Source organism: Anser anser (assembly GCF_964211835.1).
Source record: "Anser anser genome assembly, chromosome: 2".
NCBI classification, from domain to species: domain Eukaryota; kingdom Metazoa; phylum Chordata; class Aves; order Anseriformes; family Anatidae; genus Anser; species Anser anser.
The window spans coordinates 47,249,635-47,273,826 of record NC_139721.1 but is presented as its reverse complement, the minus strand read 5'-3'; positions in this window follow the sequence as shown (position 1 = coordinate 47,273,826).

The window sequence follows — 24,192 nt, the reverse complement described above, 5'->3', positions numbered from 1 at the left end:
TCACTGATCTGTTTCTATCCATGCATTAGCACTTTAATCAACCAAAAAGGGAGAAACACACTTCACCGTGTTTCAGATTCCAGTGTGGGGGCAGAAGACGAGCATTTGAACTGGGAGAAAGCAAATGAGTGACTACAAGCATAAGTAATTCTCGTGTCAAGGCTTTGACAAGTCATTTGTTGGAAAACCTATTTTACTGATTGCAGACTACACTTAACAGATGTGCCATCCAGGGATGTGTCAACTCCCTTGCAGCATACCAATTAATGGCAGTCATTGGTGGTAAAAGTAGCTCTTTTAATCTTATTAAAAAAGTGGCATACAATATAATTTCCTTTGTGGGAATGTCTGAATGCATTTTATCTGCTGAGAAAGAACATCACCATATTTGAACATGCTAGACAAAAAACTCCCAGCCTCCCTGTGTCTTTTGACTAGCTATGACTATGTTTTCTGATAGAGTTCATACTTTTTAAAATCTGATCAATACCAAGGCAGTTTGGGTACCTCAATTATCCCTATTTACTATTTAAAATTGGTTTTAAGTTAATCACATTTTGGTGTGAAAACACTTAAAATATTTCAATTGGTATACAGATTTTAAACAGGATGCCTTGATACGTTAGACAGAGGCTTTTTGTTATTCTTGATTTTTAATTACATGCATGAAAAACATTATTGGTTAGTTTTGATCTAGAATTTAGATAGTTAATTGTACTTTTGTAACCACAGCTGTTACAAAGCTCTACTATTCACTAGCTCCAATAATATCTAACCCTCTAGGTATGTGTAGTTGTTTAGATCTTGATTCTTTTCAGTTCCTTGGAGACCCCATTTACAGTAAGTATCTCAGAAGAGAAATTCTCCATCTTACCTCTGCTATGACCTTCAACAGAAGAGACAGGGTACTGCACCAGTAATTGCAGTCAAAGCTTCAATGAGTAGTTCACACCCTTGGTCTGGCCTGCAAGTTTTATTCTTCTTGTTTGAGCAGGTGTTTAGATATTAAAAATAGGCTTCCCAGAGAGAGTGGGCATCTCTGTCTTTGAAGGTGCTCAAGATGTGACTGGGTAAGGCCGTGAGAAACCTGATCTGATTTGATGCATTTTGGGCAGGGGTTTGGACTAGGTGACCTGTCCACCTAGTTGGTTCCTCCCAACCTATAATTGCTAATGATTTGGAGGATACTTTCATCACCAAAATTTAACAAATGTGGTGATGGATATAGTGTTTTAGGCACATGGTTCTCTTTGTTTGGTCAAACTATCCTTTTATGCAGGCCAATTAACTTTTTATCCTGATTTCAGCAGAGCAGACACGACTACCACAATTTTTTTTTTTTAAAAAAAAACAAAAACGAAAAACACACTTCCTATAGAATTGAAATATTTCTTACACTAACATAACTCACAGCGTGACAGCTATGTAATAAATTATTCTCTTTCCTTAGTCTTTAAACACTGTTTATGTTTTTAGACTGACATTATGCAACTTATCCTCAATATTTGGAGACTTAACAAAATATTAATAAATGCTAAAGTCTGTAGCCCTGACTGATCAATCTGTTCCTAAACCCCAGTGGTATATTTTATTTGTACTTGGTCATACACTCTTTCATTTCTCTCAATTTCTCTTTCACAAAGAATAATTCAGGAACATGTATGGTATTGTAGATACCATTATAGATTATACATATATCCACCACACAGTGGCAATACCCAAACATTATTCCACTTTAACCCACCTCTTTTCCCCTAAAAAATAATAATGCCATGTAAGCCCAAATATTATTACTGATTAAGGCCACGTAATAACATTAGGTTCATTAGTGTTGGGGTGAATAGCTGGGTTACACCTGCCATGACCTTGCTGGTGGTTAAAGATGGAGCTGCAGAATGCTTGACTATACGCTGATGAAGATAGTAGGGCTTTTGGCACTGATTTCAATGGCAACAGGAGAAAGTTTTGTTCTCTCCACTTTCATTACTTCTCTGACTATGCAGGTGAAAAGATTGTTGATTGCTCCATCTTATTTTGAGCTAAAATGAGATACCTACTCTTTTTTGAGGTTTCTGTCAACAGTGCTGTTTCTATTACCCTTTGAGAATGTGTGCTGTGGATTACTCTTTCATAGATTTAATATTTGAAATGGCTGTGAAGGATGAGACCTGGGGTCCATGTAATCCAGCAGGTCTGTCATTTGAACAGAAAACTAACAGGTGCTGCAGGAAAGGGAGAAGAAACTAGAACTAAGAGGTATGTTTAAATTGTACAGTGAGAATATTTCTTCCTAATCAGTATGTATTTTTTTTTCAAAGGTGAGAAAGAATTTGTTAAATCATCTTCCCCCCCCCCCCCCCCAATATCCGTACATCTCTGTTGGTATCCAGCTTTTGTACACTTTTATGTTATTGTGTGAATCCTTCTGATCCTGTCTTGAACAGCCTTCAGAAAGACTGTCGTGATGGTGCACCTTGCAAAGAATGCAAGCATAACTACATAAACAGTTGGTTTGTGCTGAAGTGAGAAAAGGCACCCATTTAAAAACTGTGTTAATACAATCTCAGAAACTGTCAGATTGTGTGTGGATTAATTTATAGGCTATATCTATACATATCTATAGAATATGGATAAAGTTCCCCACAAAATGAGGAAATAATGGAAGTAACCTAAGGTCAGCTGTACGCCCATCTGTCCTTCTCATTGCTTGTTAATGTGGTGTTTGGTCATGACTGAACCAAATATTAAGAGTAACAGGAGTGAAACAATGTGAACTATCACAGCCCAGTGTATGATCTGTTGTTGTTTAATTTATTATAAAATAAATAGATAAATAAAATAAGCAAATCCTTATAATCTGTTCAGGGACTTGTTCCTACTAGGTCAACGTGCCATGCTCACTTTCACTGTAGTCTCCAGCATTTGATAAACATCTACCCTGTTTTACTAGAGCTTGATATTTTCTAGTTTAAAAAATAGGCATACCACTTATAGAGTTTGTTCCATAATGAAGGATCTGAATTTTGACAAAGTTAGTGAGAGACCTGTTTTTCATTTTTTGTGTTTAAGTAGCTATTTTTTCAGTGCTGAATCACCATGTAGCCTAAGATAATTTAAGTCATTAATTTTGTGCTCTGTTTCTCTGCCAAGTGACAGCAACAATGCTACTTCATGGGAGAACAAATCTGATGTTTACATTTCAGTGAGAAAGGGTAGCAAGGTTCCGGATGAGTGATAAACATTTGTGTTCTATCAGAGAGTTATAGCTTCATTGAAAGAAGATTAAGATATTCATAAACCAGTTAAAAAATGGGGAATATACTTCCTTCATAAAACCCATTCTTTCACGAGTATCTCAGGAGCTTCTTCAGTTTCCCATGGTGAGTGGAAGTGACTGGAGCACCTTCTCAGCGCTCTTCTGTAAGGAAGCCCAGGCTGTCAGCTTGGTTTCTCTGTGACAATTCTACATTGCCGAAGTACAGCTGAAAATATCCAGGAATTGCTATAATCACTGAAAATCTACCCCTGATGCTGCACATGAAGAGCAGTTCTCAGTGAGTAAATAATACTGGCGGTATAAATAGGCCTCCCAAACTATCTGGAGAATGCATGGACCTTTGGGGTGCCCAAAGAGAAAACATAGTTCTGTGTTTTCTAATGTACAAAATTCATTACCATTATGTCTGAATTATACAGTCCTGAGTTTTCAGAGAGAATTAGTATCTATTTCTTTCTGTTTTTATTGCAAAGCTTTTCTTGTCAGTAAACCAGAAGGCTAGTTTTTGACATCAGTTACCAAGGCATTTACAGAAAGCCATTTTTGATTAAGATTCATGTATCAAGACCTGAAGAAATGTTTTACTGAAAGAAGGAGAGAGGGGGTAAAAGAAGAGAGAATAAAATGTGGGTAAGCTTTTCAGTAGCTCTAATTATTTTATGATTTTGCAAAAACACATTTGCATCTCCCAAAGCATTTTCCACTATGTCAGTGCATAATAGAAGTTATAACATTTTCTAGAGTGGCCTTTTTAGATTTGTGGCTCTTTTAGGAGATACAAAAAACAAAATAAATCATGTTTCCTTTATACAATACTTACTGAAGGTAAGAATGTCTTGATAAACTAAAGAAAAGTAAACGTATTGATGACAGTGCTAAGTTACATGAGTGTCTGGGTATATGTTCCCAGAGGCTGGCATTCTCTTTAAAGATGTGTTGAGAGCAAGGATAATATTATTTTACAATACAATTTATATAACAGACATATGTAAAGATGTATAAATATTTATAAACATACAATACAAGCATATATTATACTTATGTATGCATCTATATAATCATATATTGATATATATTTATACACATACATATATCACAAACACCAATATAATATTTTATATCATGAATGCTAGGTAACTTTCAATCATCTTTGAAAGGTCATGGCAATCAAGAGAGGTGCCCAGGGACTGGAAGAAAGCCAGTGAAAAGGCAAGAAAAAGGACCCAGGGAACTACAGGCCAATCAGCCTCACCTCACTCCCTGGAAAGGTGATGGAACAACTCAATCCTGGAGGTCATCTCTAAGCATGTGGAAGACAAGAAAGTGATCAGGAGTATTGCATGAATGGACAGAGTGCCTCCTCATCAAAATTTTTGATGATACGAAACCAGGAGGAGTGGCTAATATCCCAGAATGCTGTGCTGCCATTCAGAAGGATCTTGACAATCTGGAGAGATGGGCAGAGAGGAACCCTTTGAAATTCAGTGAAACCCAAGCAGTCTGGGGGATAACCTGCTGGAAATTAGTTCTGCAGAGAAGGACCTGGGGGTTCTGGTGGACAACAGATTAACAATGAGCCGGCAATGTGCCCTTGTGGCCTAGGAGGCCAATGGTATCCTGTGCGGCATTAGGAAGAGCAATGCTGGCAGGCCAAGGGAGGCAATCCTCCTTCAGTCCTGGTGAGGCGTCACCTGGAGTACTGTGTCCAGTTCTGGGCTCCCCAATACAAGAAAGACATGGAGCTCCTGGAGAGAATCCAGTGGCGGGCTAATGAAATGATTAAGGGACTGGAGCATCTCTCATAGGGTGAAAAGCTGAGGGACACGGGCCTATTCAGCCTGGAGAAGAGAAGGCTCAGGGGCTCTGATCAGTGTGTATAAGTTTCTGAAGGGAGGGTGTCAAGAGGATGGAGCCAGACTCTTCTAAGTAGTGCCTAGTTATAGGACAAAAGGCAACAGGGACAAACTGCAATACAGGATGGCCATCTGAACATGAGGAAAACCTTCTTTGCTGTGAGGGTGACTGAGCACTGGCACAGGTTGCCCAGTGAGGTTGTGGAGTCTCCCTCACTGGAGATACTCCAAAACTGTCTGGACACAATCCTGGGACTCAGGAGATCATCTAGTCCAACCTCCTTGCTCCAGGGGACTGTGCTGGAGCAGGGATGTTGGACTAGATGATCACCTCATCCATTCTGTGATTCTATTATTCTGTGATAACAATATATGATTATTATAACATATGGTAATTATAATACATCATCATAATAATATAACACAATAATTCATAAGTGCAAACTGCTGTTATTCATAATAGGTCTCCATCCAACCCTGATGGAGTAGCAGTATTAAACACTAGCCAGGCAGGCTGGTAGCAAAGTGGTGATTTTTATTTTTATTTTTATTTTTATTTTTATTATTTTAATTTTTGTTTATTTATTTTTGTTTGTTTGTTTTTTAAAATTATTTTGAAATAGAAAAGTTGAAGTACTAACGGGCCAAATCCTGTTCTTACCCCTGCCATCACAGTGGTTTCAAAGAGTGGTTATCAATATGGAGCTTTTTGCCTTATATATATATATATAAATGAAAACATAAATTAATAAATTAATATAAAATTATTAATACATCATAAATATAACATGCATAACCGTAGTATGATCAAATAATTGATAAATCATAAATACATAATCATATTAATAAGTAACTTTATATTATATTTTATTATAATTATGACATTCATATTACACAATATAATATGCAACCATAAAATTTATATATTTATATAAATAAATATTTTATAGATATATAAGATACGCATATACATAACTTTTGGGTGCTACAATTCTGTTTTATATCTCCCCCAAACAAGTGGAGGCTATGGAAGTAATTTGTAGGTAACAAAAACCTATAGGAGCTCAAAGTCCTGCAACAGCCTGTTGAAATCCATTATTCTAGAGAGCTTCTCTCCATTTCATGTAAAGCCAGTTGACACTGAAGTATGTTCTACAAGTGGAAATGAGTTGGGAAGCACAGGACTGCAACTTTCCTCTGAAGAACAGCGGTATTTCAGTTATCTGAAAATATTTTGAGAATGTCTGTAACCAATAAGAAAAATAAAGTTGATAACACTGAAATACTGGAAACATTCTTTGGGATTTTTTAGAAATACCAAAGTCTTTAGAGGAAATTGAAAATGCAGGGAACAGGATTATTTCTTAGTTTTTTTCTTTTTTAATCAGCACTTGTAGTGAACTTTTAGAGTTTTTCTCTGAACATGTACAAAACAAAGTGACCCACACAACTGGAACAATTAAACAGTGAATTTTGAATGTGATCTTTCTAGACATCTGGGGCAGGTGGGATATTGTAAAAATACGCTCCGTGCTGAAAATATCCTCCTAACATCTGTCAACTTCTGTGGTGAGCCAGTGCAGTTGGAAACAATATAATTCCAAACTCATGGACACTCACAGATTTGCTTACATTTACACACTGTGAGCATCTTGATTGACTCGAGTGGAACTACTCCCAGTGCATTGAGGTATGTGCACAAAAGCTTGACAGGATCTGGGCTTAAGACATTAAGTTGTGTAAGACATTGTGCTCTTTAGAAGACTGATCAAGGAGCTAATTTGACTGGTGCCAACCTCCTTTTGCTAAAAGTATGTACCCTAATGACTGAAAAATGTGATGTGAATATTCCAGAAAGCTTGACAATACATTGGAGGAGAGAAAGCAGCAGATTTCTTATTTGCATACTGTATATGTTCTGCAGTGAGTAGTTACGGATGGCTTTTTGCTGCTCTACTAGCCTTTTCAATATGTAAAATGTTGAGTACTGGTGAGCTGGCACTTCTTACTTTAATTGGCACATGGATAGACTGTTTCTCTCTAACAGTTCCAGAAGAATGTTATGGACCTGAGATGAGTAAAATAGGTGCATATATTTCAGTAAATGCAGAAATTGCTAGCACCATCTATTGGTAAAAAATATAAAAAGTAAAACTATTTTCAAAAAATATTCATGTACTCAAATTACAGTTTGATTGAATAAATGAGTGATCTTGTTTTAATTATTTTAAATGTCATTGAAATATATGTAAATATATCTTTTTATAACCAGACATTTTGTCTGGGGGCTGCATCATATTGAAGACATACTCACTGTTTTGTATAAAGTCCTGGTAAGCCTCTGAAAAGAAGCATCTTTTCCTTTCTGGGGAAAATCTAACCAGGCTGGAAAATTGGGTGGGATCTTGGCTGTAATACAAGTTAAAAAAAGTAAATCAATCAGAGTGCTGCTCTATAGTGAGCCTTTTTGACTTGACTAATGTTTATATTCCATTATTAAAGTGTTTTAATTCTCTGTAACAAAGACAACAGCAGATTCCAAGAATGAAAGGAGTCTAATCCCTGTAGGAACCGAGGAAAGGGTTTTCGAGGAACACATGGTCTTATGTAAAAAAAAAAAAAAAAATCATCACAACAGAATCATCTATCCCATACATGAAAGAGCTCATGCTTTTAACTGTTTTTGCACACTGACTCAACCTCTGCAGTAATAAACCTAAGTGAAGGACTTGATAGGCTTGCCACATGTTGATCTGGTTTGATATGATAGTATATTGATTTCTGTATGATCTTTGAGAAAGGCAGATATACAATGTACAGCATGTGTCAAAAATGATTCCCCATGGCTAAGGCACTGTTTCGGAAAAATATCTATAGACCTTTCATACTGTTTTATATTAGTGTATTGCTTCATGTATTGCTTCCTTTGGTTCATGGCCTCAGAGACTTTTATTTTTAAGTCAAGTTTCACTGCAGTGTGATTTTGGTATTGTGAAAAATGAATAAATGTGACTGTGAATGTGGTAGAAAATCCACAGCCATTTATTATTATTATTATTATTATTAATAATAATAATTATTATTATACCCTCATGTTTTAGACTCCAGCAGATGGAGGTGATACACAATTTAATGTGTACGGATTCAATGGTGGTGACATATTTTTTTCTTCCTGTTTTGTGGTCCATCTCAGCATGAGCTGTTCTTTGTTTCCTTATTTTGGCTATTGTTGCACTCACCCTGGTAAAGTCACTCTCAGAAAGAGATTATTCCCTTATGGGATTGCCAAAATAACTGGTAAGGCCCCAAGATGAGGCTAAAGATAATATTTGAATTGTTTTTATGAAGCATTTAATTATGTCTGAAATTCTGATTGAAGGTCAGGATGCATGGGAGCACAGAAATACTCAGGCTAAGTTTTTAATATATTGCCAGTTAGAGTAATCACCAGGGAAGCTGAGGCAAGAAGCTATTCTGATTCCAAGTATAACAATTAGTAGTATGCATTAATTTCTTCACCTTGAACCTAATGTAGCTCAACAATTCTTTCCTCTCCTGAAGAAAATCATTCCAAAGGCTCTCTCACTTTAGCAGTAAGTTTCAGATTTTAAAATGGGTACATACCTTCATGGGAAATATCCGAGGGTACTTAACAAGACTTGTTGGCTAAAGGAAAAGGGAAGCTCTGGGCACTGTCTGCATTCCTGTGCCCCTCTATGGAGGCTGAGATGCTATAGAAGCTTCCTCTACTGCAGAGCACAGAGCACAGCTTTAGGGGGTCAAGTCACCTCTGCATCCTCATTTGCTGCTCCCCCACATGCTAGCTGCTGCTTTGGTGATGCTGTGATGGGGATTATTGAAATGAAGCAGCTTCAAAATGATTCTAGAAACAAAGGGATTTTTTTCCAGGCTGTATCCCATCACAGTTTATAGGGTGGACTGGCTTACAGAGTAGCTCTGGATACAACTATAGCAGCTTGGGTGAAGAGATTGAGAGTCACAGAGAAAGGGCAGATACCCTTATGGCTTTTCTTTTGAAGCCTGTGTCTTGTGGAGTTACAAGCTTGTTTGTTTTAAAAGCAGAAAACTGGGAGTGTTGTAACACAGCTAACGTTTTCAACATCTAGGAAAGTTTATGGTTGACCTGTGACCTGGGTTCTGGTCTTTCACTTTAATCACACACCTTTCCTGTTTTCGTAGAAAATCAAAACATCCTCAAATGGATTAATTTGTCTATGAAATCCCAGCTATCCTCTTTTCCTCAGAAGAATGATTGAGATTCACACATACACTTTATCTGCTGAATGCTTGTTGTTCTGTACCAGGGTGAGAATGATCACAAAGGATACAACAAAACATGCAAGAATTCCCAAATTAGCTCTGAAAAAAATAGTACTAGGACAAGGAGAGCCTCATTAACAAGGTCTAGTTCTTAATGTACCAAATAGGTTGTGGAAATACTGTGTTAATATGGCTCACACACGATATCTACACATGGCACTGCATTGTACATAACTCACAAGACAACCAGCCTCTGCCACTTGCCTCAGCCTTGGCAGGGAAAACCTGCCAAGTCCACCTGAGTGGAGTTTCAGCCAGTGCAAGTGGAAGCAGGAAGGAAGCTGTCAGTCCCTATGCATTTTCTAGCTGGTACTGGTTTCAGAATTGTGGTGTGAAAGCACTTATGATGTACAAATCATGTTTCAGTTCCTCGAGGGAGCTTTGGGTCAGCTGTCATATACTTTCTCCTTAGGTCAGAAAGGGGAACCTGAATATAATAAACCTAGCATATGGTAGTTTTATTCATTATGGAAATCATGTTCCCTTGCAGAAAGCATTATTTTTCATTTTTTATGTCTAAGCTGGCTTCAGACATGAAGAAAGCAATAGCTAGAGGGGGTCTTCTTTAGAAGACTTTTCAAAAATCCTGAAACAAAAATAAACTATGGAAAATAATGAGGTTTTGATCTTGGATCTCAGTAAGCCTTATGGGGAAACTTTTTGTAACACTGTAATCAAATGAGAATGATGTTTTCCCTCCTGAGAATCAATATCGCTTTGTTTATCTCTGGATAAGGCTCAGCAGTTGGTTACAGTCCTCATTGACCTTTTTTGCTACATCACCTTCCCCCCTCAAAAATCTCTGCAGCTGCATAATCTGCTCAAAGAATTGTCAACTGAATAAGTGAGTTTGAAAAGCTCTTTGGTGTCTCTCAATTCTTCTTGCTGTGCGTAAGCGCTGTCATTGCCCTGCTCTACTTCGTGTGCTGTGAACAAAACAAGCTTTGTAACAAATCTTTTCAGTCCAAACTGTTTCCTACTGCTACTGAAGGATCAAATTTTGTTTGTTTTCTTGAAATAGAGGCTTCAGAGATTAGAAATTACAGTTTTTGGACAGTCAGCAATATAAGTCACTTTTCATAAGATGAAAAGAAATTGGGACTTCTGAATCAGCTGTATGCAACCCAAAATCCAACTGGAGGCAAAGTTCAATAAGTTCCATGTAAGAAGTCACACAGAAATTCTTTGACCCAGCTTGGATCATGCTAAATGGTTAAGTTTACAAATGAGAATGAATCTGGGTCTGGGTAACAGAGACAAAATTATGTACAGCAATAAAAATATTATTATTATTATTAGAATTCATAATATGCCAATGGGTACAGTATTAAGCATTCAAAATGCTTAACCCTCCTTCTCTGATCATCAAAACATAGTTTGGTTTCATTCTGATATGGAATGGAAAGTAAATTAAACAAACAAATAAATAACAACAACAAAACTCCAGCTTTTACAAAACAAGAAATTTGTATTCCACCTAATTCCACTTTTCCCCCCTTGCTGAAAATCAGTGTAATAACTAGATAGTGCTTTCCCAGTACAACAGAAAACTGAAACTGAACCATTTCGTGACTGCAAAATAATTTCACAATGGCTTTGCTAAATCACTTGGAAATATAGAATCATGTCAGTCTTGCACAGTAACAGAAAAAAAAAATATTAATGCAATGCATATACTAGATTAATGAGATGAGCTGTGACAGTAAAGTTTTTCAGTGGGGACTGTAGTATGGCTGAGGAAACATTTTCATTCAGACTCATATTTTCAGGTCTTGTCCCTTTGTAGGGTATTGCCTATGGAGTGAAATTCATCAGACTGACCCAACATCTGAAAGGTAGCCTATTTTGCATAAAGAAAGCTAAGCAATATTTTCTTTTATTGTCTATAAGGAGAAAGATATTTCTTTATGTTCTCATATTTCAGTCCTGTCCTCCTCATGTTCTCCCGTCTGTATCTCAGTCTCCTCACCCCGCACCTCCTCCCCCCCACCCCCCCCTTCTTGTTGATAGCTCAGAAATGAATTAGTTTTTAATGGAACAGAAAACACTGTTTTCCCAGAGCACAGGTTATGCTTGGCTATGCTACATAAAAACAAAAGGGAAAGTGAAAAATAAGGGGCTTTACGTACATTATTTTCCAGACTGATGTGAGAGCCTGATTCTGTAGTGACTGTGCATGCAGAATGTTCATTAACTCCAATGCAACTACAGAATGCCCATACAAATGTCCACCTTGGTGGAATAAATGTAGCTGGATATAAAACTGAATGGACTGTTGGTCAGGCTGTCATTTCTAGATGACCTTGATCTTAAATTTGCTTTCTTCTGTGTCACTGCTGTGCCTGACATTTTCCATAATGACACTAGGTAAAGATCTATTGTTTCTCCAGAGTAAGTCGGTTTCATTGACAATGTGGAATTGCTCCAGTGGAGGTGACTTTCAAGCACAGGGTACGCATCTGTTTAACAGAGTGGGATGTAATTCAGCTTGCTTTGCACACCAGTTCCCTGACAGACTGGCAAGTAAGAAAGAAGGCTGTTTCCCTGACAGCATCTTCCCTTCCTCCTTCCAGTCTCCGAGGTGGTTTGTATGGTGGCCTAACTGTCCTGCTCTGGGAATCTGTCCTAGTGCAAGTCTGTCCCAAAATGTTTCTACAACACTTTCTAAAAGGACCACTGGAAAAACATGAGTGTTCAGATGAGAATCATAAGAAAAGGCTCTGGAATCATCATGAAGACTCTGGGAAAAGCCTTACAGAGAATGGTTTGGATCACATATTGGTGAAAGGAATACTGAGATGTCTTTTGATAGAAATGTAATTTTCAGGAAGAGATCAGAGGGCACTAAAAGATTCTTAAATACATTGGGAAAGGGCATAATAAACTTCAAGTGCGCAGACAACACGTTCAGATTGATAGATTCTCCAACTCTCCATGTCTTCAAATCAAAATAAAACATATTTTTAAGAGCTGTGTTTTAACCAAACATGTTAATGATTCACTAGGGAAAACCTAGCCAGCATGCGTTTTTTCAGACAATGAATTCTTTAGCCAAGTCTGTGTAATCCTCAAACCCCTAATCTCAGCCCGTTTGGGACACCAGTACACAAGAAAGACATGGATGTATTAGAATGAGTCTGGAGAAGGGCCACAAAGATGATAAAGGGGCTGGAGAACCTCTTCTACAAAGACAGGCAGAAAGAGTTGGGGTTTTTCAAGCTGGAGAAGAGAAGGCTCCAGGGTGACCTTATAGTGGCTTTCCAATACCCAAAGGGAGCCTACATGGAAAGCTGGGGAGGGACACTGTCAGGGAGTGTAGTGATTGGACAAGGGGGAAGGGTTTTAAACTAAAACAGGGTAGGTTTAGATTAGATATAAGGAGGAGATTCTTTACTTTGAGGATGATGAGGCACTGGAACAGGCTGCCCAGTGAAGCTGTGGATGCTCCCTCCCTGGAAGCGTTCAAGGCCAGGCTGGATGGGGCTTTGGGCAACCTGATCTAGTGTGAAGTGTCCCTGCACATGAGAGGGGTATTGGAACTAGGGGAATCTTTAAGGTGCCTTCCAACCCAAACCATTCTATGATTCTATGATACTATTCTTGCACACCCCGTTGTTCACTGTGGTTATACATGTTGCCTCGATAGGCTAGATTGTCTGATACAATGGGAATCCTAAAGGGTTTCATTGGTCATACATTCTTATTAGCTTGTCTGATAATAACAATGTGAAAAAGTGTGTGTAGTTACAACTAATAATTGAATATTTAGCTGAAAAATTAGGAACAGAATAATAATAATAAAAAAGAAAAAATAAAAAAGCACATTTAACAATCAGGCTCCTCATTAGCTACTGCAACATCTCAGTTACTTGGCCTTTCTTAACTTTGGTCTGTGTTACACTAGGGAGTTTCTTTTGTTTCTTTCCTTAGTACCACTGGTCTCTCTCTCCTCATTCTCACTCTCCACTGGGGCTGTGAGCAGCCCTTTTTTTATTTGTCCAAGTTGGAATGATATGTTTATGTTGTGGTTTTACCCAGTTGGCAGCTAAACACCACACAGCCATTCGATCACCCTCCCCCCTCCCTCTCTGGGGTGGGGGAGAGAAACTGGAAAGTGAAGCCTGTGAGCTGAGATAAAGACAGTTTATAAAGAAAGGAAAATAATAATAATAATAATAATTATTATTATTATTATAGTACTACTAATAATGTGTACGGAACAGGTGATGCACAATGCAATTGCTCACCACCGGCTGACCGATGTCCAGCCTATCCCTGAGCAGCCGGGCCCCCCACCCCGGTTAGCCACCCCTATATATTGTTTAGCATGACGCCATAAGGTATGGAATACCCCTTTGGCCACTTTGGGTCAGCTGTCCTGGGTCTGTCCCCTCCCAGCTCCTGCTGCACCCCCAGCCTGCCCGCTGGCAGGACAGAGCGAGAAGCTGAAAAGTCCTTGGCCTGGTGTAAACACTGCTCTGCAACAATTAAAACATCAGCATGTTATCAGCACTCTTCTCACCCTAATCCAAAACATAGCACCCTACCAGCTACTAGGAGGAAAATTAACTCTGTCCTAACTGAAACCAGGACAATATATATATTTTTTAAATCTACCCCTCAGGAGGACATTTTCATTAGTGTTTCACTTAGAAATCTTGTCCATGACACACAAATTACCATAGCTTTTCTCTCTTCTATTAACCTCTGCCAAAGTATTTGAGGTATCATAAACAAATAGAAATATAACACTGCAGTTCTGTGCGGGCTGAATTTCCCTCGCTTCCTCTCCAGTTTTCCCTGTTTTCCGTTCCTATTCCATTCCTCAATTAATATGTTTTTTCTATTTAAGGATATTTCCTCCCATTTATAAAATTTTCAAAAGTGTGATAAAAATGTATGATTCATGTATGCTAAGAATTAGTTATCACACAAACAGCTGATTAATGCCAGAATGACAGCTATCTTACAGCACTGCATATAGACTGGAAGTAATCAAGAAACGGAACTAAACATCTAAGAATGAGTTCTTAACTGTTAATTCTTTAATAATCAATCAGGATTGGCTTGTGTTGCAGAAAGGTACTCGTACCTGGTGGGTCATGACAGCAGTACTTCACTTTCTGCCCATGTCATTAGGGAGCAGTCAACATCTGCATTCTGGATGCATTTGCTATTTGCCAGCTCCTTATTTCAACTCTTTGATAAATGACGTACTTCCTTCACCTCTCCTTTCTATCAGTTTTGTAGTTTTCTTCCTTTTTTTTTTTTCTCCTATAACTTTTTATCACAGACCTCCTCCCAACCCAACATTTAGCATTAGCTTTAGAAGTCTCCCCAGTGTGTTTGAAAAGATTCATCCTAGCACATCTTGCAGAATGATGCAATATTTTAATTGATGTAATATTTAAAAAAAGTATTTTGTGGCCCCTGATACACTGATTGTGGACTACCTGAATACTAACATCTTTTCAAATATTCCTCCTTGATTGACAGCACTGTGTCTTGGGAGACACTGAGAGCTGTAGTGTCTTACTTAAGTTTTCTTCCCCTGTCATCTCAAATATCATTTCTGAAACGTTTATCACAAGACACTGCCATTGGACAAATAATGGGGCTGCATAATAGTAGTTCAGATATACCCAGCCTCTCTGCTTCAATGACAGGTGCTGCTGTTGGCTACTTGAGAGAATAGAAGAGTTCAGATCTGTCAATAGATGTAGAGAGAAGGACAGAGGACAGTATCCGAAATGGCACTGCACATGCTCAGTGGGGACAAGAGAGCTGTCAATGTGGAGTAAGTGCAGATTGCAGCAGAGATAGTGTTCCCTGGGAAATGATAACATTTGTTGAAAGGGCAAGAGAGGGATCTGCTCACAAAAGTTGCACGCAGTTAGATGTTCACAAATACAGTCCATGCATAATAACGATTGTGTACTTGTTTTCAAGAGAAACTGTCTGCTTCCATTATAAGCTTTGTAAAGCTTTTTGCAGTATTTCTTTCAGTTGCCTTTTTTTTTTTTAATTAATTTTCCTTGTCAAAGTAACTTTGAATTTTAAAAAAATATTTTCTGTTTCAGTATTGCTTTTAGTTTTAACCTAAAACCTAACTTTCCTAAAAGAATTACTAACAAAGAGCAAAAGGGGGAGGGAGGTGACTTTACTTCCAAAACAACTAAGAGCATAAGTTACTTTGGGAGGTTTTCAAAGATGCTGTGAAGCAAATATAATTCTCCCATGCCTCATTCCCACAGAAGTGAAGGGAAGTTACGTCTCCATAGCTGAGGGATCTATCTTGATTTTCACTGAAACCTGAGCTACAAAGTCACACTCTCAGTGTTATTTTTTACAGCACTCAGGATTCTAGGCATTCCATGATGAAAATGCAGGGAGACACGTTCCTGTCCTAAAACAGGACATGATCTGGATTTTCCCATGATGTAAAAAATAATGAAAACCAAAGAAGCAGAGATGGTGGCATGAAGAAAAACTGCAATCCAAGAAGACAACACATTTAACTTGAGCATATGGTCTTCATCATGATATCTTGAGGTGTTACTTTTGTTTGCTAAAAGTTGCATTGTCAGTTATCTTAAAGAACTGTATTTTTTCTTCCTTGTACACAAATGCGTATGCTATATACTCATACAGTTTATGAAGATTAAACATTCCTATATAAAAAAGAAAAATGTTATGAAACACTGAGAAGGTAGGTAATTAGACCTCAATAACGTTGTTAATTAGGAGTTTTGTTTTCTAAATTCAGCCTTTTTGCCTAATGCTGTTTTCTGCTGTGGACTTAGATTAAATTCCTAAGATACATAAATAACACTAAAACAAAGCCTATAAAATCACAACGTGCTGTACTCCATGTTAATGTTTACAGGCTGCTTTATCTGCAGCTACATTAGAAAGGACCATACTATGGTATCTCCCCATAAAAACCTGCCATTAGGGTTGAAAATTTCAAGTTCAGCAATACCATTTAAAGGCTCAAGTTTCAGAGAGCTAATGAGATATTTCCCACAGACCACATAACATATTTCAGCTTTAATTAATATGGCTCCTTGGATGTAAAAAAAAAAATCTCTTGAACTAGTTATTTCTGTAATAAATCAAGGTAGAACAGAAACTTTTTTTTTCTTTTATTTATTTATTTTTTATTTTTTATTTTTTTTCCCTCTAAGGTATTATTTTAGCCTGTCAATGTGTCTTTATTCCTTTGCTCCTTTGGAATTATTTTTTCTTCCTCTTCTGTGTATTTTCTATTAAATGAAGAGTTTAAACTGTGAGAATAATAGAGCCCTTGTAAGCTCTGTCTGCACTCACTATTCATTATTTATCCAGTGACCAGGTACAGTGGAAGCCCGCACAAAGCTAAATGCTATTGGACTAACTTTGATGCAGACGGTTCATTGTCTGAGAAAAAAGCATTTAAGCCTCAATGTTCTCAGTTCCATGATTTTCAACATTATCTCTTCCCTCCTTCTCCTTTCTCTTTTATTAACTGCTTTACTCCAATATCCTTTTGACTGTGGTAACTGTCACTGCCTGCAAAATCCAGTACAATGATACTATTCATCCTGGCTGTGCCATTTATGGATTCCATAGCATACTCTATCTGTATGGTAAAGATCATTCCGCCTCGCCACTTTCCTTCTTTTGAGGCTGTGATTGCTGAAGCAAAGGCCAATATTTGGAATCTGATTAGTATATCTAAGCCAGAGCACAGTCTCTAAAAAGCTGAAATCAAGAGAGCAGATTTCGGAAACTCATGTGTGTGCACATGCAGGGTATAATGAGGCACACAGTATCTCACAACACTGACATGGTCATGCTTCAGTGGAGAGAGCACCAGATGCACTGCTCATTAGTACATCCTGCATGACCATCCACAGAACAGCATCAGTATCCTCTGCAGGGGTGCTGCTCTTCTGCCATATAGCTGGTAAAACACCACAAAGCGGACAGGAGCAGTAAAGAGGGGACTCCAAGGAAAATATTGATACTGACAAAGTATCAAACTCTGAAATGAATGAATTAATATTAGTTGACCTCTCAGTGAGAACTCTTATCTAGTTTCAAGTCTTCCCGTGTCATGCAGTTATGCTTCTTGCAAGTTTGAACATTTTATCAAGTTCCTAGAAGCATGAAAAGTCACTGTTGGGTGTGCTATTGAACACGTGTTCTCAGTTTTCTTTCTAGTTGTTGCTTTACTGTATAGAAAATATATTTTGGGCTTTCTTAAAAGTTTATTTCCTTTATTTTTTTTTGCATTTACAGTGGCTATGATTCTTGGAGAATTTATATTTTTATAAGCAGACCAAAGATGTGCATTAAGGAACAGATATAAACCAGATATAATGTTCAACAACCCATCCTTATATATGAATCTAGACTTACTGTCCCAAGATGTGAAGGGTGGAAGAACTAATGAAAGGAAGAGAGGGAGAAAAAGTGAGAAAGTGAGCGAGAAAGAGACAAAGATGGAAAGGGGAAGAGGAAAGGAAAGGAGAAAGGGAAAGGAAGGAAAGGAAGTATTTATATGTTTCTCAAACAATTGCATTCGTACAGCAGAGCGTCATCCAGTGTGATATTCTGCTTTATTCCAAGACATTTGTATTCACCTGAAATGGCATCTCAGATTAGATGAATCCCAGAATTTTAAACTTTCGTTAGAATACTTAATAGTGGTGGTTTGTTGGTGGTGGTGGTGGTGTTGGTGGTGGTGCTGGTGGTGTTCTTCTTTTTTTTTTTTTTTTTTTTCCTTGACCTAACAACTCTAAATAGCATTTTATGAAACAAAAGGTACCTCAGATTCAGCTAAAATTAAGACAGTTTGATGGAGGTAATTTTTAAATGTTTAATGCCTATATCTCATAAAAGAAATGTTTCCTTCCTGTAAACTAGCAATAACTTTAAACAGCTGCTTGGGGCTATATAGAAACCTGACACCATCTAAACAGGCATTTGAGAAAGGTTTCTGAAACTTCTTTTCGGGTTGCTTCATCAGCGGTTGTGAAGAGAGCGTGTACACAAGGTGTATTATGAAGCGATGTTCTTTTGCTTCTGCAACAAAGTGAATTCCCTGGGAGCCTTTCAGTGCAGCACCACCAGGCTGGCAGTATGCCATCTGGAAAACTGACATTTGCCTCCCCTGAGTCTGCTGAACAGCACTGCTGTGAGATAGTACTCATACCTAAAGAAAATGGAAAGGGAGCAGCAAGCTTGCTGAGCACAAATGAGAGACGCACTGATGTTTGCCTTTTAAATAGCAGGAACTGTTGGCCTTTCAGAGTGTTTTATTCAGCATCTTTTATCACAAAGGTGCTTTTGAATGAAAAGAATAACAAAGGTATGTATTACATACCAGCCTTCTCCTGTTTCACCGGACAAGTAAAGGGCTAGTCTGTGTTTTGAACAGCTTATAAACTGAATTGTTTAATATGTTTGTTTGTTTGTTCATTTGTTGTTGTTTTGTGGGTGTTTTTTCTCTGTGTGTGTGTGAGTGTACGTTTTAAGAGAGACCCAGCTGTAGAGTCAAACGTCATGACTTAAACACAACTCTATATAGGTGAAAATTACTCCCTAACAGAACGGTGAAAGTTCTATTACACCTTTGGGTCTCAAAACAGAAGACATGGATTGACATAATTAGTTAAGTGTTAGAAGTAAAGCTGTCATGATAAAAAAGCTGATGATGCAAACTCTTTAACTCCATCCCAACAGTGACAAATTTAGCTTTGGATTAATCAGGCTATTTTCTCATGCTTTCAAATGCTTTTTTCATCATCTCACAGTTGCCATAATATCTTTTACTTTACCTTTGCCAGTGTTCTAAATGACATGTAAGTAGTTCATAAGATATGTTCTAGTTTCAGTGAGATGGTAAACTGTATTCTTAATTTATTTTTATATTTCAAATTCTATGTTGAATTAAACTGATAAATTTTCAATGCACAGTTTACCTTTTTTTTTTTTTAAAGGAGAAAAGTTCCAATGATATCACTTTTGAGTAAAAGAGGCAAGAGGTGTAATATCTTTATTACACTAAAGTGCAAGCATTATTTTTGAAATATGAAAATTCTTAGTCTTTTATGGTCAGGCTACTTGATACTTTTCATCTTTTCATTTCAAGGATTTCTCTATTATTCACAGAAATAAAAAGGATGTCTTCTATTTCATGAATGTGTTATATGTGTGTGTGTTATATGTTATATGTTATGTGTCAAGTCAAACCATCAGAGCACACTGAGCTAGCTGCCAAAATGATTGCATAACAGTCTGTGTTGTTGTTGTTGTTTGGTTTGGTTGTTTGTTTTGCTTTGTTTTCCTTTAGGGTAAGGCTTAAATACCTTTTAGCAATTAAATCTAAAATAAAAAAATATTTTAACACAGATCCAAGTCATTACTGGCCACCACACTCTGTGTGCAAATATTACTTTGTTGTATTCTCTTGCACTGGGAGCCTACTCCTCCATTTTTTCTTCGTTCTACAGGTATAGGTTTCTTGACTGCTACTTGGATTATTTTTGATGCACATGGAGCAATAAAATCAAAGCATTTGTCACCATTTTCATGAAGTTTTACTTTTTATTCTGAGTCACTAAGCTAATCCACTCATTGTCATTCGTTGTCATGCCAAGCTCATTCATCCATTATCACCTTAGACTGAATTTATATAATGTTCTGTGCTTGGAGCTACCTCACTAATCTTCCTCAGAAATATCTGATACCCTTTTTGTTTATTGTGTTTGCAACATAGAAGAATTAAAGCTGGGTTAGGAACTGAAGATAAAGGTATTTTTAACTAGAAATTTTGTAGAGTTCTGGAGCTTTTACCACTTTTATCAAGCAGATGTTATCATACATTTACCTGGGAGTTTCATAGAACTGGTCTGACAGACTTTTAGGACATAAATAATGAACTAGTCCACAGAGTTTTTCAGACTGGATTTCTTCAGGGGATTTGAGGGTCTCTGAGTTTGATTGGAGTTAATTAATTTGATACATTAAAAAGTAAGGACTGTTCTGCCTGCTATTTGTTGGAGCAAGGGAAATGGGTAAATCTCCAGGAAGGTACTTTTAAAATAAGATAGAAACCAGAAGCTAACAAAAGTTGTTAAGTCCTGTTTTGTTATCTTACTATAAAGTTACATATAAAACTCCGGTTCCTGCTTTTGAAAGCAATGATCTAAAAATCAGATAATATCTTAGGAAGAGTAGGAAGGGTCAGGTTTTGCATTAAAAATTGTTAATAAGTTCCATGAGGTAGCTCTATGGATAGTAGTCATAGAATCAGTCCAACTCCTGGCACTGCACAGGTCTACCCAAAAGTTTAGACCATGTGACTACGTGCACAGTCCAATTGCTTCTTAAATGCAGACAGGCTTGGCACAAGGACTACTTCACTGGGGAGCCTGTTCCAGTGTGTGACCACCCTCTCAGTGAAGAACCTCTTCCTGATGTCCAGCCTAAACTTCCCCTGCCTCAGCTTAACACCATTCCCGCAGGTCCTATCACTGGTGATTACAGAGAATAGATCAGCGCCTGCCCCTCCACTCCCCCTCGCAAGGAAGTTGTAGACCATGATGAGGTCTCCCCTCAGCCTCCTCTTCTCCAGGCTAAACAGGCCCAGTGACCTCAGCCACTCCTCATATGTTTTCCCCTCTAGGCCGTTCACCATCTTCATTGCCCTCCTCTGGACACTCTCCAACAGTTTAATGTCCTTTTTGTACTGTGGTGCCCAGAACTGCACACAGTACTTGAGGTGAGACCGCACCAGTGCAGAGTAGAGCGGGACAATCACTTCCCTCGACTGACTAGCAATGCCGTGCTTGATGCACACAGGATACGGTTGGCCCTCCTGGCTGCCAGGGCGCACTGCTGGCTCATATTCAACTTGCTGTCAACCACAACCCCCAGATCCCTCTCTGCGGGGCTGCTCTCCAGCATCTCGTCGCCCAGTCTGTATGTATAGCCAGGGTTGCCCTGCCCCAGGTGCAGGACCCGGCACTTGCTTTTGTTCCTTTTTTGTTCCAACCACTTCATGTGGTTGGTGATCGCCCAGCTCTCCAATCTGTCCAGATCTCTCTGCAAGGCCTTTCCACCCTCATCCAAGTCTACAACTCCTCCAAGTTTGGTGTCATCGGCAAATTTGCTCAAAACACCTTCTAGTCCTACATCCAAATCATTTATAGGAACATTGAAGGGGACTGGCCCTAAAATGGAGCCTTGAGGGATCCCACTAGTGACCATCCGCCAGCCAGATGTGGCCCCATTTACCACAACCCTTTGAGCCCTGCCCGTCAGCCAATTGCTCACCCATCGTATGATGTTTTTGTTTAGTTGTATGCTGGACATTTTGTCCAGTAGGATCCTATGGGAAACTGTGTCAAAAGCTTTGGTGAAGTCCAAAATGATCACATCAGCTGGTCTCCCTTGATCGACTAGATGGGTGATCTTATCATAAAAGGAAATCAAATTTGTTAGGCAGGACCTACCCCTCATGAACCCATGTTGGCTGGGACCATTGACTGCATTGTCCCCCAGGTGCACTTCAATAGCTTCAAGGATCATCTTCTCCATAATTTTACCAGGCACTGACGTGAGACTGACAGGCCTGTAATTGCTAGGGTCTTCTTTCTTGCCCTTCTTGAAAATTGGCACAACATTTGCCAGCTTCCAGTCTACTGGGACCTCTCCAGATTCCCAAGATTGTTGAAAAATAATTGAGAGAGGTCCCGTGATGATGTCAGCCAGCTCTTTAAGCCCCCTGGGATGAATCCCATCCGGACCCATGGACTTGTATGGATCCAGGTGGAGCAGCAAATCCCGCACATATTCAGGGTCGGTTGGGAGTTTATCATTCCCACTGTCATGGTCCTCCAGCTCAGGGCACCCTAGGTCCTGAAGCCCATCATCAGTGTTGAAGACAGAGGCGAAGAAGGCATTAAACGTCTCTGCTTTGCCTGTGTCATTGTCTGTGAGGAGACCTTTCCCAGCAAGTAGCGGACCTATGTTTTCTTTGGTTCTCCTTTTTTTGTTCACATATCTAAAAAAACCTTATTTATTGTCTCCCACAGACACATCCAGCTTCAACTCTAGTTGGGTTTGGCCACAAGAATTTTCTCCCTACAAACACGAACAGCATCCCTGTATTGCTTCCACGTCACCTGACCCTCCTTCCAGCAGCCGTACACTTTATTTTATCGCCTAAGCTCCAGTAGAAGATCTGCCCCGCCTGCCTGACTTCCGATATTTTGGAATTGCCTGATCTTGTGCTTTTAGGAGGCAGTGCTTAAAGATTGACCAGCACTGATGGACATCAGTGCCTTCAAAAGCAGTTTCCCAAGGGACCTTGCTGACTAGTTCCCTGAGCAGCCTGAAGTCTGCTTTCCCCATATCCAGGGCTGAAGTTTTGTTGGTAGTTTTCCTTCTGTCCCCATAAATTCTAAACTCAACCACTTCATGGTCACTATGACCGAGACAGCCACCAATTGCCACATCCCCCACAAGACCCTCTCTGTTCCAATCTGTTCCAATCAGTCCACAATCTGATCCTTTTTACATTCCAAAACATCTTCACTACCCAAAAATCAACTAAATCTTTTTGTGAAGACAGTATAGATGGTTAGGCAATGCCTTTCTATGCTTGAGTAAAAGAATGGATAAAATGAGCAGAGGTCAGAAATACATATCATCCACACATTTATGAAGGAGACATTCTTATAAACTTTATATCTGGAAGGATTAATGATGTAATTTAATGTTGATTTGTTTTGCAGATTAAGCTTGCAGTGTGGTGTTTGAATGTATGTTGCTGTTTGATTTTCCTGATTTACCACACAGTATATTTAACTAATGATATAATAGAAGAGGAGTAGACATAACAGATGGCCAGGTTGCCCAAAGCCCAGGACGGGTGTTCTTTTCTGTGTATTCATTTTAGCACAACTAAGTAAATAAATAATACACACAATGCACGTAGTTTAATTTCTATATATATGTACTTGTTAACAAGATTTGTAGTAAGTTTTGTTATTTTGTTTAAGCTTTCTCTTTTTTTTCCCCTGAAAAACAAACAAACAAACAAACAAACAAAAAACTTCTACAATATCATGACAATCATTTGCTAATAATTAAGTTACATTTCCATTAAACTGTTCTTCCAAATGAAAGGTATATCCTATCTGAGACTGTCAAACAGGTGGCATGTTGTCTTTCCTGCCTGCCTTCCTTACATTCGTGCAATTTGCCAGTTCCCTTCCCTTCCCTTCCCTTCCCTTCCCTTCCCTTCCCTTCCCTTCCCTTCCCTTCCCTTCCCTTCCTTTCCATTCCCTTTCCCACAGTTTGATTGAAATCATACAAGTTTAACTCGATACTATCAGTAGGAGGTCCCCATGTTTCCAGGTCTTTGCTGAAGTCCTTTTGTCATCAAAAGTAGAAAACTGGCCTTGTTCTGCCTGAGGGGAGTCTGTCTGAGGCTAGAACACTTTTGCAGGTAAAAAGTTAGCAGAGATGATAGAGCTTCTTCCTACACTAGCTGCCTGCCCTAAGTGAATGGAGGAGTCACACAAGACAGCTTTAAGTTCAATCAAATCCATATTAAAGTGTCTTTGTCCAAGAAGGACAAAATCTGTAGAGGGCAGTCAAGTATCCAGCTGGCCTTCCATTTTCTTTCTCACAAACAGTAGATGTTGAGTATGGAGATGATTTTAG